We start from the raw sequence: 15,642 nt of genomic DNA, 5'->3' as shown, positions 1-15,642 counted from the left end.
TTCCCGAGGAAGTATTCATGAGCTTCTGAGCTGCGTATGTCCTGCTCACTCAGAGGTACTGCATTAGAATTCAAGCCATAAATATCTAGGCCCAGGAGTGTGGAAACACTCTTAACTCCCAGAAACAAGCATCAGAGGCTTCAGACTGCTCCAACTCTGTATCTATCCTCAGTCTATTTATACACTGTTGAGGGTCGCACTATTTATAACAGAGCCAACACATCTCCAGAAGAGTACCCCGAGCACTGACCCATATCTGAGGCCTGTCTGGAGCTCGGAGGCAAATATTGGGCTAACATGGTGGATGTAGTGATATGGCTGACTGATGTTATATGTTAAGACATGCATGTCTGTTTGGAGATGACAGAGCGATGCTACACTCCTCTCTCAGAAGGTTTGAAATATGGACAGACTGTGTAATCAAACAATGAGAATGTAATGGAAGCATTAAAGAATAACTCGACATAGTTAATGCTGTCCCTTATTTTGGCAAATGTTGTTCATTATTATTATTATTTTTTTTTTATTTTAATTTTATTATTATAGATGTTGTTACCGATCCCTAGCGAACATATGGATAGTGCTTCTTTGGAATATCCTATCTTCTGTTTGGGTCTTTAGGCTTCTGAATGAATGGTTCATGATTCCTTCTCATTGTATCCATCTCATTGCTGGTCGTTCTCTTCCTTCTGTTACAAGAACGATGGTCTTTTCCAAAGAATCAGTTCTTCTCAGTCCAAAATAAGAGATTTAGCTAGGTTATCTGGGCGTCTAGTGAGAGGTGAGGCTGGATTTGTTGGAGGATCCATTAACTGGTTTAAAGTGTATTCATTAAAACACATAGCAGACTAAATGGATTAAAACAGGTAACTGGACTTTTCAGAGTGCCAAAAATGAAAAATGTCAAAAACGAAGAAGCAAGGTCTTTAAACGACACACATGCTATGGCAGCTTTATCCGATAGTAATCCTAGGGCACACTGCAGCACACTAAATCAGGGGCCTCGCTTTGTGCACAGGGGCTCCGCCATGTTGGAAAAGGAAAGGGCCTTTCTCTAAATTGTTGCCAGAGAGCTGAAAACATATAACTGTCTTAAAATGTCTTTGTGTGCTGTAGCATTAACATCACCCTTCACTGGAACCAAGGGGCCCAAACCTTGAAAAACAGCCACAGCCCATTATCCCTCCTCCACCAAACTTTACTGTCAGCACTGTGCATTCTGGTGGGTAGCATTCTCCTGGCATTTGCCATAATCCCAGATAGTGAACCATGATTCATAGTTTCAGAGAACCTGTGTCCACCACTGCAGTGGCGATGTGCTTTACAACCAGTTCAGCTGATGCTTGGCATTGCATATCTTAGGCAGAAATTTCACAATTAGACTTGCTGCAGAGGTGGCATCCTATGACAATGCCGTGTTTAAAAGTCACTGAGATCTTTAGATCTGCCACTGCCAGTGTTTGTCTTTGAGAACTGCATGGCTATGTACTATTTATACACCTATTAGCCACAGATGTGGCTGAAACACCTGAACTCAGTAATGAAGAGGGGTATCCACATAGTTTATATCGCCTGGGCCCTACTTAATACTGCAAAAGCCAGTCTTACAGTAACAATTAACAAATAATAAGTTGATCAGCGCTAATTTGAAAGACGGCCCACAAAAGAAAAGAAAATTCTAATTTGTGGTTATAACCACAGCAGTGTTTGTATGTTTATGTGACTGAGAGCTTAAAGCTAAATATATTGACTTCTGTGGTTCAGCACAAGGCCATTCCAGGAACAGTAATGGCACTGAAATCACACCAGTAAGCCTTTACTTATTTTTGCCGCAACTGTTTCCCATGGAGTTAAAAAAGGCTTGAAAAAAAGGTTCATAAAGACACTCAAGAGGTTGTGTTCACAAATAGGACCGGTGAAGGAGACAAACTGCTTAGCCTGGTTAAAGAATAGAACATGACGATGAAACCTATTTCGGGTCATGTGTCAAGAGAGTGTTATGGGTGTATTGTGGGCACAGGCCAGCATTCTTGACCTCCACTATTTCCCTCAGTGCTACTTATTGTCATACGAAGCTATTCTGGCATTACTCATGCACACAACACATCCTGTCCAAGCAAAACCAACACATGCCTTGACCGTTTCCTGTGATTGCAGCGCACATGTGAACACAAAGTATTGAGGTGGCTCTAATGACGCAGGAACAACATGTATTCTTCCGGGCTTTTAAATATGCTAACAAACATGACCACAAGCATGGTCAAATGTGCTACAAAATAAACTGGCTCACCAGAGACCTGCAGAAAAATCTCTGACTCACACACAAGACAAAAAAAGCACCTTAAAGCCACACAAGAAGTCATCCACCACATATTGGTACTGTTCTAGCTGGTGGTCAGTGATGAATCATCATAGAACTGTGATTTGAGCCCTTTTTTGACCTTTTTTCTGACCTTTTACCTTAACAGCTTATGGTCTTATTAATGGACAGTGCCTCATACAATACCAATTTAGTAAAGAAAGTTCTTGTTTTTGTAAAATTTTATGAAAATAACCAATAATCAGACTTATTTTATTTTAGTTATGACACTAAGCACTAGTGGGTGGATGTAAACCAATAAAATTGTATTTCGCCTACCTCTTCCACCACCCCAGCTATAACTGAGAGACATGTTTAGCTGGGTCAGAGAAATCCTGCCTGATATCATGTTTCACTCAGTAATAGATCATGATACAGAAGGAAACATTTGCTATGATTTCTAATTCAACTTCACTTCAAGATCAGTTTTTGGATTCTTCTATAATGGCTGGATTAGCATTTGACTAATCTCATATGACTTCTGAGAGTTTATATTCTAAGTATATTCTAAGAAACACTTAGTCTCACTAACATGCAAAACAACCAACCACAAGCTTCTTTATGATAGCTTGTATCAGGCAACTTTCAAAGTGGTGCAACAAAAATAGGCCCATGTAAAACAAAGTGGTGCTTGTTGGGAAAACACATATGGATAACTTCCACTAACTGCTTCAAAACTCTGGAATGAAAGATGTAATGGCATGAACTTTGCAAACCTTAATCTGTACAGTGACAATATTCTGCTCCAAAACTCTTTGCTAAAGATGGCCAGCCAGCATTTGGCTTTATAAAGCAATGGGCCTCCTTCATCAAAAATTCTTAAGAAGAAATTTCTTCTTAAAACCCACATACGCAGTTTCGAAGAAGATTCTGACATTCACCAGTGTTCTTTCTTATTTTCTTCTTATGATTCATTCTTAAGTAAGAACACAATCTATGCACATGCAACAGAACGGTGTGAACAATTCTGTAGTTTAAGAAGACGTCATGAATCTGATGTACACTTTCTCTTAGATCACCACTTAGAAAGAGACCCATTGTTTGTTTCCCATCCAACTGGTACAAAATACCAACAATTCTGGCCATCTTATTTTACAATATACAAACCGGATTCCAAAAAAGTTGGTACACTAAACAAATTGTGAATAAAAACTGAATAAAATGATGTGGAGATGGCAAATGTCAATATTTTATTCAGAATAAAACACAAATCACAGATCAAAAGTTTAAACTGAGAGAATGTATCAATTTAAGGGAAAAATATGTTGTTTCAAAATTTAATGGCTTCAACAAATCCCAAAAAAGTTGGGACATGGCCATTTTCACCACTGTGTGGCATCCCCCCTTCTTCTTACAACACTCAACAGACGTCTGGGGACAGAGGAGACCAGTTTCTCAAGTTTAGAAATAGGAATGCTCTCCCATTCACGTCTAATACAGGCCTCTAACTGTTCAATCGTCTTGGGCCTTCTTTGTCGCACCTTCCTCTTTATGATGCGCCAAATGTTCTCTATAGGTGAAAGATCTGGACTGCAGGCTGGCCATTTCAGTACCCGGATCCTTCTCCTACGTAGCCATGATGTTGTGATTGCTGCAGAATGTGGTCTGGCATTATCTTGAAAATAAATGCAGGGTCTTCCCTGAAAGAGATGACGTCTAGATGGGAGCATATGTTGTTCTAGAACCTGAACATAGTTCTCTGCATTAATGGTGCCTTTCCAGACATGCAAGCTGCCCATGCCACAAGCACTCATGCAACCCCAAACCATCAGTGATGCAGGATTCTGAACGGAGCATTGATAACAACTTGGGTTATCCTTGTCCTCTCTGGTCCGGATGACATGGCGTCCGAGTGTTCCATAAAGAATTTCAAATCGTGACTCATCTGACCACAGAACAGTCTTCCATTTTGTGCTTTCCAGTGCAAACGTCTGAGCTTGTGGAGCTTGCTTAGAAATGGCTTCCTCTTTGCACTGTAGAGTTTCAGCTGGCAATGGTGGATGGCACGGTGGATTGTGTTCACTGACAATGCTTTCTGGACGTATTCCTGAGCCCATTCTGTTATTTCCTTGACAGTAGCATTCCTGTTTGAGGTGCAGTGACGTTTAAGGGCCCGGAGATCACGAGCATCCAGTAGAGTTTTACGGCCTTGACCCTTACGCACAGCGATTGTTCCAGATTCTCTGAATCTTTTGATGATGTTATGCACGGTTGATGATGATAACTTAAAAGTCTTTGCTATTTTACGCTGGGTAACATCATTCTGGTATTGCTGCACTATCTTTCTGCGCAACAATGGTGGAATTGGTGATCCTCTTACCATCTTGGCTTCTGAGAGACACTGACACTCTGAGAAGCTCTTTTTATACCCAATCATTTTGTCAATTGAGCTAATTAGTGTTAATTGGTTTTCCAGCTGTTCGTTATATGCTCAATTTCCTTTTTCCAGCCACTTAATGCTACTTGTCCCAACTTTTTTGGGATTTGTTGACACTGTGAAATTTTGATTCAACATATTTTTCCTTTAAAATGTTACATTTACTCAGATTAAACTTTTGATCTTTCATCTATGTTCTATTACGAATAAAATATTGATGTTTGCCATCTCCACATCATTGCATTCAGTTTTTATTCACAATTTGTTTAGTGTCCCAACTTTTTTGGAATCCGGTTTTGTACAACAGATGGTTTCCTACCTCTTTTTGGGTGGAGTGTCTGAGTCTGAGACTAGCATTTTGGAGCTGGATAATGACTCTGAGCACGCTTAAAGAAAGGCTTCAGTTCAAATGGCTTTGGGCATCCTGTCCTTTTTGCTGCTTGAAAGCCCTTCATGAAAGTTCTGTAAATAATCAAGGAATTAAGGCTTCTTGAAACCCTTGGCTAAAAACGTTTGCTTTATCCGTGGATGCAATGACAGGACACAGTATAGACCGATCAGGCACAACATTATGACTGCCTCCTTGTTTCTACGCTTACTGTCCATTTGATCAGCTCCCCTTACTATATAGGTGCACTTTGTAGTTCTACAATAACAGAGAGTCTGATCAAAGTATACTGGAACTTTCACACCTCTTACTTGCATTCTTACATATTTTGTAGTACCAAGGACTAAATCCGGCATATATGTGGTTATAAATATGTAACACCTCAAATTAATCCACTTCCAGCCCTCAGATATTTTAGCCATTCATTTGCAACGCGTTTATTTGTGTTTATATACTTAGGTTGAGCATGTCTTCAGCCTTACTGAAAGTACAAACACAGAAATCTATTTTTGGTACTAGGACAATAACATGTAACACTTATTTCTTGAAGTAAAACAAAGCTTTCAACCCTCCTTACAAGCCTGATTACAAGCTTACGGGTTCACAGGTGGCTATAAAGACTGATTGCCTGCTTAAATTGCCTTGGGACTGAGTAAGAGGACTTGCTGTGTATGTGCAAGCAAAACTACACCGGAGGAAACTACCAAGTGCACTGAGTCACGTCCACATTGAGCGTCCAACAGCTGCCTAATTATCTGTGGCAAAAGCAGGCAAAAAGTGTTTGGTGAATTCATGCTTAACAGGGTCAGTGGGTTAGCAGCAGTGCAGCTCATAACAGCTCCAGGCCCTGCCTGGCTCAGTCCAACGGACAGGCTGCCAGTCTAGGACAGCACTGGATGGAATGCAATTGGATGAATTCTTGCTCTAGTGCTCATGAGTAACTTGAGAGCAAAGGGCCTAACCAGTGTTGAAAGAGCCTGACATAAAAAAAGAATAAGTGCTCACACTTTACTTGAACTCTACTACATAACATTGACATAATCACGCCATAAACACTTCACAATAGATATTGTGACAGGTTTTGTCATATACAATTTTTATGCTGTGTGCTCTACAAATCAAATTCTAAAATAGTTGGGACAATAATGCCAATAAAACAGAAAGCAGTGATTAGTAAAAACCATTTGACATGATATTTCATGCTTTACTTTATGAAAATCATTGGTCTTTTGTAAATACAAGCTCATTCCACATATGATCCCTGCAACACTGTCCAAAAAAGTTGGGACAGGAGCTCTTTTCCCAATGTTTAACATTTCCTTTCCTTTTACCAGCACTTAATAAATGTTAGGAGACTGTAGACACCAACTGATGCAGTTTTGAAAGCCATTCTTCAGTTATACAAGTCTTAAGCTGAGCAACCATACAGGGCCTTTGTTGTCGAATTCATTAACATGCCACACATTTTCAATGGGAGACAGACAGGCCACTGTAGCGCCCACACTCTCTTTTTACGCAGCAATGCTATCGTAACACATGCAGAATGTTTCTTGATGTCATCGCATTGAAATAAGTAAGGGCGTCCCTTGGCTTTGCTTTTGGCTACACTGAAAAAGATGGCATCTAGAAGGCTGACTGTATCACTTCAAAATAGACATATATCTTTTTTGTGTTAATGTTTTTTTTCCACAGATGTGCAAGTAAGCGCTAACACATCTCTATACCACAACTGATCTGACTGATCAAGAAAATTTGGCCATGCTTCCAGGCGCTGTTGACATATGATTTGTGGGTGCAGCGAATAATAGTGTTCACGGACACAGCATTCCAGAGCCCATGTGATATTCATCACAGAAGCATGTCTGTTTTTAATGTAGTGTCAAAAGGTCATGGGTGTGCTTTTTACAGACAGATTTCCCTGTACTCCCTGAATCTTTTGATGGTGTGAAGCACCACAGAGGATGAAATACTTGAAATCTTGCAACTGCTTGTTGAGGAATGTGGTTCTTAAACAGCTGCACTCTTTGCTGATGCATTTTGGTGGCGAGCCTTAGCCCATCCTTGCTTATAAAGGACTAGGCCTTCCTACACACTCCTTTAGTACCCCAGTGTGATTATGTCACCTCTTTTAAAATGTTTTCTGAACACTTAAAAACGTTCCCAGCTTTAAACTGCCCTTGATGCAATCTTTTTAGGAGCACATTTTAAGGAACAATTTCAGAATATATTTACATAAACATATGTTTACAAAAAATAATGAAGCTGATAAGTTAAAACGTTAGTTATGTTATGTTTGTCCTGTTTTTCTTTAAATAAGGTCAACGTGGATTTACAAAGCACTGCTTTTTGTTTTTATTTGCATTTGCATACCTACTGTCCTAACGTTTTTGGAAGTGGGTGTGTAGTCAGCTGGTAGGACATCTAACATTAACGTTTGATGCCATGAAGTCATCTCTTATGACGGTTACGGGTAACGGTAACATGACACTGGTATATTACTGGACATGATCTGTCATGACACCTCATGACAGTATATGATCTCCGTCATGACATATTAAAGGCACTTATGTGGCACTTTTCATCAATCAGGTTTAGTTCTGTATCTCAGGCCATGAAGTGTGAAATGATCTCTACTCCACAGCTAATAACAAAAGCCCACATCATGATTCTTCCATTAGCTACGCAGCAGGCGATGTCAAATACACTGAACACAAATGACTCATTATCTGACACATCCACTGCAGCTGACTGGGTCAGTTGTCTCGTTCAACCAAACGGCCCAGGACGTCTCGTCTCAGTGTTTTAACTCAGAAACAGCAAACTAATTCACAGAGAATCGCCTCACATTAAACACAAGCTATTTTCAGCTTTCCCAACTCAAGACATAATCATGGCTGACATCACTAAGAAGACAACCAGTATATGGAAACAAGGGAGCATCTGATTTTATGACAGTATATTCAGTGACACCTGACATCTCTTTCAACTGTCAAGATGCCTTGTGAGCTAAAAACAAAGACCCAAACAAAAAAAATAAGCTATACATATAACGGCTTGGCATGTAAATGGAATGTGTAAACAACCCCTCAAGCATTTTTCCACTCATTTTCATTTATGACTGGAAAATGTTCTGCTCTCCTTCCTCACGCTGACAGTTTTACAGTACGCTCTTATATCGTCGCTGTCTAATGAAAAACAGAATATGAACTTTACGGGAGAGGGCAAAAACACTTACCTTTCAATGTAAGTCAATGTAAAGAGATTTTGGTCCAAGTGATTTTAGAGCATTTCTATTGGTCCATTCGTCAGGAAATGTTTACACAAAGTAAAGGACAGCTGGTGTGTTGAAATGACGTAAATAACAAAAATTCGACAAAAACGGAGATACGTGGATTTCACTGGACAGTGACGATATGCTGTTCTGAGACAATGCTGCATGATGTTCTGCAAAAGCAAACAGAGAAACATGAACTCATGCTGACAGGTGAGTGGGAAAACTGGTTAATCGCAATAACATAACTACTATATTATACCATTATGCTGTCCAAAGAAAAACATGTATCTCCATTTTTGGCGATTTTTTGTTTTCTACATCATTTCAACACACCAGCTGTCCTTTACGTTGTGTAAAAATTTCATGATGAATGGACCATCAGAAATGCTTTAAAATCACTTGGAACGAAATCTTTTTATATTGATTTACATTAAAAGGTAGGAGTGTTTTACCCTCTCCTGTAAAGTGACTATTTTGGAGATACTTATCTGTCATTGGACAGCGACGATATATAAAATCATCTGTATCAAATATCGGTGTAGGGCAAATGTGCATGTGAGCGATATTTCAAACCAATATTTCATCACTGCTGGAACAAATTCTTGTATCTGCAGTAGTGGCATCAGCCCACAATTCCCAAAACGTCCCTAATTAAAAACAATTAATTACTGAAACCCAAAAGTGAGTATAATGCTATGATGTTCAAATCACTTTATTTGAACACAACACATAAACAAGAGTTCTTAACCGGACTTCCCAGTGTGTGGTTTGGCATATCTCTCGGTGCTGACCACAGCACAGTGACCACCCACTAGGTGCTAACAACATGCAACGTAACAGTCTGGATATTGCTTCACACAGGCATTTTTCTCAGCAGTGCTGCCTCTAAATCTCCTCTGTGGGGATTTCTGTTTCAACTGCATCTCGTGCTGAAGTAACTGGGGCAAGCTTTGATGGCTTCATCATGCATGGCTTTGGAATTGACCATTGATCAAATGACCTGCAGCAGCTTCTGACCAAGATCAAGGGCAATGGAAAGGTGGAGCCACTTAAAGAAGCTCCAGCTGTCTTCAAACAACAGCACCTATCGCCCTTCTGGATCCTCATGCCTGCCATGCAAAATTGATTAAGCATATAAAGTCCTAACCCAATTACCATCAGGCTATCAAATGGTCTCCTCGAGTCCAGAATAGTCAGGGAATGAGGTTTAGGATAAGGAATTTCAGTACTCCTATCAGTTTTTCATCCCTCAAGTAAAAAACACTGCATAAATAGTCAAGACTACCATCATCTGTTCTTCTTATCATGGCTACTCCAGCAAGAAAGGAAATTTTCTTCTTGAACTAAGAGCTCTCACCTCGTAACTAAATTATAAATAATCTTGACAGAAAATTTTGACAGAAAAGTAGACATTTTTCAAGGCAGAAGTCTAACAAGGCCGAGTATTGGCAGCAAAGAAAAGCAACTTCGAACTCTGGTGATCGGTCAAGACATTACTTGGATCTGAATATCGTTTCTTTATCTTCGTGATTAGATGTAACAGAAGATAGCAGGTCTAATAGCTTCAAGATGAAAGTTGTGTACACTTCCTTTAATGGACACTTCACTGGCCAACGTCTCAGTACTCATGTCAATGTATCCAGTTTACGAGACACTGAAACCATCTCCCAATGTGAACAGTAATGACACTCTAAGGAGGAAAGTTCAACTTAATATCTAGTACTAGATTTGAACAATTTGCGGGAAAAATCCAATTGGGACCGCAACTTAAACATCAAGTATTTTCTACCAGCTTAGATCCAGGCCTGTTTTTTGGGCCAGCACATTCACTTTTTCTGCATAGACTTCTGAACTCTGGGTCTAAGCTGTTTTTTGTCTATGACAACATTTTTGAACTAAAATGTTCCAAAGCTGATACGTCTGGCTGTACCGACAGAACAACGCCAGATCCTCTGAACAAGGACATTAAGGAGCTGAAAGACTGTTGCTAGGGTTAAGCTAGAGTCAGGGTTAAACCAGTAATCTTTGTAAAATGTGGTAGTTAAGTTGCTTTAGCAGTAGTAGTGAATCTGAGCAGCAAGTGTTAATATACACCGATCAGGCATAACATTATGACCACCTCCTTGTTTCTGCACTCATGGTCCATTTTATCAGCTCCACTTACTGTATAGCTGCACTTTGTAGTTCTACAGTTACAGACTTTAGTCCATCTGGTACTTTGTTACCCCCTTTTACCCTGTTCTTCAGTGCTCAGGACCCCCATGGACCTTCACAGAGCAGTTACTGTTCGGGTGGTGGGTCATTCTCAGCACTGCAGTAACACCGAGTAACACATAGTGAGTTAGTGTGTGGGTACGATTAGATCAGACGCAGTTTCACTGCTGGACTGAGAAAAGTCCACCAACCAAAAAATATCCAACCAGGAGCGTCCTGTGGGCAGCGTCCTGTGGACAGCATCCTGTGGGCAGCATCCTGTGACCACTGATAAAGGACTAGAGGATGACCAACACAAACTGTGCAGCAGCAGATGAGCTGTCGTCTCTGACTACATTTACAAGGTGGACCGCAAGGTAGGAGTGTCTAATATAGTGGACAGTGAGTGGACACAGTGTTTAAAAACTCCAGCAGCACCGCTGTGTCTGATCCACTTGCACCACCACCCCGTCAGTGTTACTGCAGTGCTGAGAATGACCCACCACCCAAACAGTACCTGCTCTGTGAGGGTCTATGGGGGTCCTGATAACTGAAGAACAGGGTAAAAGGGGGTAACAGAGTATCAGAGAAACAGATGGACTACAGTCTGTAACTGTAGAACTACAAAGTGCAGCTATACAGTAAGTGGAGCTGATAAAATGGACAGTAAGTGTAGAAACAAGGAGGTGGTCATGACGTTATGCCTGATCGGTGTGTAGCTGTGCTGAAATCTATTAATAGACTTAAGCTCATGCAACATCATTACACTGCACATGAGCGTTAGCTTGCTGCATCATGTATGTACCATTATTGACATTTTGACTCCTAAATGTTCCAGTAACTCAGTGTATCCAATGTACACAGAACAAAACGTATCAGCTGTGGAGCTTTTTTCTTTCCCACAGGATGCAACAGCAGTGATTTTCGAAAAATGTCACTTCTTATTTGCACAAGGTTAGACACAAAGTTCCTGATATGAGGAATGACAGTCAACTTTTTCCCATACTGCCAGATAGCTGTGGTTCTGTTTTCATGCCCGCGGTATGTTGCTGTTGTCGGAAGACAACCAAAATGATAACTTTACAAGAGAAGGAAAAAAACCTGCTTTACTTTTAGTGTAGGTCAATGGAACCAGACTTCTTTCCAAGTCGTTTTGGGCCGTTTCTGTTGGTCCATTTATCATTACATTCACACACAATGTAAACGGCTGCAGGACTTTTCCAGTGATGTCAAAAACTGAAAAATGACAAAAATGAAGGTACAAGGTTTTCTTCCGACAGCAGCGATATGCGTGTTTGGTTACCTTTCACTGGTGTAACTCATCTACAGGCAGCTCACCTGCTCTGTGTTATCGGTTTAAATGTTTCTGCTTAAAACTCACCAAGACACCATAATAATGACAATAGTAACTATCTTGTAGGTTTTAATTCAAATTGTAGCTTTTGTGATTTGAAAAACATTCCTTTAAATTGTGATTTTGAATATAATCAACTCATCTTTCAGCTCTTAATACTAGACTGTCTCATTTCTCATGGCTGCCACGTTTATTCAGCCGGCTATTTTCGGTTACTTCTCTTGACAGGAGTCAAGGAAGGAAGCGTGGATCACTGGTTCCTGTGGTGATGAGGTGATGATTTAATTGCCACTCCCAGTAAAGGCACAACAGCCTTGTTTGGTAATCATGATGTACCTTAAAGCTTACACTCATTTCCAAATCCCACTGTTCTACCCATCCATTCTTATAGGCTATAATCAAACGTGTTCATAAACAGTTCAAATCAAACAAACCTTTAGAGCTTCCAGACGCCGTTTCTTTTCCTCCCCTCTTCCCATCCAGCATTCAACATACAACACATACCAACTTCCCTTTGGCGTTCCAGAAATAGTAATTGGTTATTCCGAACTGTGAGCTGTGAATAGACATATCTGCCTCTTGCAGAGCCGTCTGCGACTGGGCAGCTCTCCAGAATGAACACGCTACTCGGACATTTAAGCGAATGTATTTGGAAAATGGATATTGGTCTGAAAGAAAACCAGACCACCCTGAAATGAAGTTTGAGACTGTACGACAAATGCTCAGTTATAACATGTGAAGACTGTAAGGCACCAGTCAGGGTGGTGGCATTTCATCTCAGCCTCACATGCAGCCTCGATATTAATACCGCTTGTGTCAGGACGAGATATTTTGCACCTGCATCTCGAGGCTGGCTTGTGTATGTGATGCCAATGAAATAGAATTAAGTCATTAAAATGTAAACAAGGTAATTCAGGAGTGGTTTGGAATGAAATACATCGCTCTAGAGAATCGCAGTCAGAACTGTTAAGACAGCAATTAGACGTCTGAAGAGTTTGATACCTCTACAGGCGACGTTACAGACGTTGCGTTTATGCCGTCTGGGACATTGTTTTACAACAGTTTTGAAATGAGGCTTTGGGCTAAACCATTGACTTTTAGTTAAAAATACATTCATGGTGAAAGTTTCTCAGATCTACCACTATTTAGCAGTAGTAGTGTGAGTCTGAGCATCTGGTGTTAATATATAACCGTGTTGGAATCTAATAACAGACTTCTGCTCATGCAGCATCATTCATTGTGCATGATCTATTAACTCAGTGGTTCCAGTGTACGAAGAACTGAACGTATCAGCTAAACGGCATTTCCTTTTTTGCCATAAGGAAAACCAGGTTAGGTATGGAGTTACAAATTAGGGCACAACGCCAATTACAGAATGATGCTCAACTTAAAAGGTCAGATTTTTCCAGACTGCCAGACAGCTGTGGTTCAGTCGTCATGCACACATTACATGGGTGTTGGTTGCCTTTCATTGGTGTAACTCATCTATGGCCAGATCTGGCCCACACACTGTTAAGTGAGTAGAACTAAAGAACATGGCCCAAATCTGGCCCAACTACATCCATGGTCCTCAACATTCACTCCAGAATTGTCCCACAAATGTAGGCATGAGGCAAAATGGCACGAAGCGGTCCTGGATCTGAGGCTATTCTGGCCCGCATGCCAGAACATCTACCCGGTAGGCAACCAACACTCACATAGGAAAGCCAGAATCGGCCCAGAACTGTCTTGCTATCTGGGATGGGCACCACCACATATGTGAAGCTTCACAAACCAATGTTTTCCCATCTCCTTCGCAATTGTAGCCCACTTTAACCTATTTTTACATCACATGAGGGGCTTTTTGAGCTAAGGCGTTGACTCAGGCGTGGTAGAGCAAGGAAGACCAACCAAAATGTGGGAAAGAGGAGTCCAGGGCCAGCGCTGAAACACAGCCTGGAATAAGGTGCGTGTGAACTTGAACCCAAGACAAATAAACGAGAACCTGTAGCCCAGACCAGGACAGTTTCTCCAGCTGCTGTGGTAACATGTGTTTTCGTTGATTTACATCGTCAAACATGACTAATCCAAGCTGAAACCCTTAGTTTAAGGATTTTTCTCAGTACAAATAAACGGTCCTCAACGGCCACCGAGCCGTTAAACCGTAAACCGTCACCCTGAGCCTAAACACAGGGTAAACAACAATTTGGCAGCAAACGCGACACCAGATTCACAACAAAACGTCCAAATGAACACCACTTACCGTCCAGTGACCGACAAATCACCAGCCACAAGCAAAACACGCCGACAGGCTGTTATTTACGCTCGAAAACGCTTTATTCCGCACCTGTGGGCCGAGGCCCTTTCCCCGCGGGGCTCCCCGAAAACGAAGCCGGGCTGCAGCGCGGCTGAGGCGGCTTGGCGGGGAGAGCGAGGCGGTCTGCTAGGCTAAGCCAAACGGCGACACTGAGCGACGGCGCTGGGTCCCGAGCCCCGGAGCAAGGCTGGACAGAGCCGAGCTCAGGGATTATTCATCTCCGTTAGAGCTCCGTCTCCTCATCTGTCAGGTCGGGTCGGGTCTCCCTCCAGCGCCGTTCGCTCCGCTGAAGGAGGCTTCGAGCTCCGCGCTAACCCGCTAACGGACACCGATAAAAATGGAGGTGTTTTGGGGGGCGATGGGTGCTGGAGACCCTCTCGGCTCCTGCTTTCGCTTTGGCTGAGGGATGAGCTCACTGAGAGGGGAGGCGTCGACTGGAGGAGGGGGGGATGAACCGGGGAGAGGAGGAAAAACGATTTTTAATAGCAAAAACGTCTTTTTGTTCGTAGAAACCAGCTACATTTTATAGGTTACGCGGTTATAATAATGAAATGTCTTTTCCTCCTTAATCAGGCTGGATTTCTGACATGATGCTTAAAGATATTCTAATAGAAATGATCAGAGTAGCTCAGGAAAAATACTTAATAAAACAGAAATTGATCATTTTTGCAAGTGAATGTATATCCACGTAATTTTCCCAGTTTATGAGAAGCATAATGTTTATGTACAGTCAATATTATCAGTGTAGTCCCCTTAAGATTTAACAGGCACTGATTAACAGTACTTTGGCGACCCCGTGTGGCCAAACCGATAAAACAACTCCACCGCTGAACCTGCACGTTATCTCCAGATCACGACAAATTAAAGGGGAATTCAATCTATTTTTTCACAGTGTCTGGATTAGTCCGTTGTTAAGAGGTAAACAAAGTCATTCAGACTGGCTTGATATGAAATGTTTTAATGTAGAGTAATTTAACGAGTCAGACTTGTTCACAGTGGTGGTGATAGGAACCAGACTTTACTTTCAATGTAAGTCAATGGAACCAGAACTTTGGCCATTTCTTTTCGTCTGTTAATCATTGAATTTTAAGACAGTGTAAAGGGCAACAGACATTTTCAAATTATGTCAAAAACTAAAAAAAAACCCTGACAAAAATGGAGATACGAGGTTTCGTTTTGACAGCAGCAATATGTATATATACACAAACAATAGTGGTGGAGGGGTACATGCAGGGTGCATTTACTACTATTTTACTATGTGGTTTCACTGGTGGTTTTGGATAGTATATTTGTGGACCCCTGGTCCTCATCACCACTAACGTAAACAAATCAGCATTTTTCTCTACAGTGAACCATTTCACTTCAATCTGCGTTAACTGTTCATGTCCAAACAAAACAAAT

Source organism: Pygocentrus nattereri, chromosome 12 (genome assembly GCF_015220715.1).
Source record: "Pygocentrus nattereri isolate fPygNat1 chromosome 12, fPygNat1.pri, whole genome shotgun sequence".
In the NCBI taxonomy this organism is placed as follows: domain Eukaryota; kingdom Metazoa; phylum Chordata; class Actinopteri; order Characiformes; family Serrasalmidae; genus Pygocentrus; species Pygocentrus nattereri.
This window is presented reverse-complemented; position numbering follows the sequence as displayed.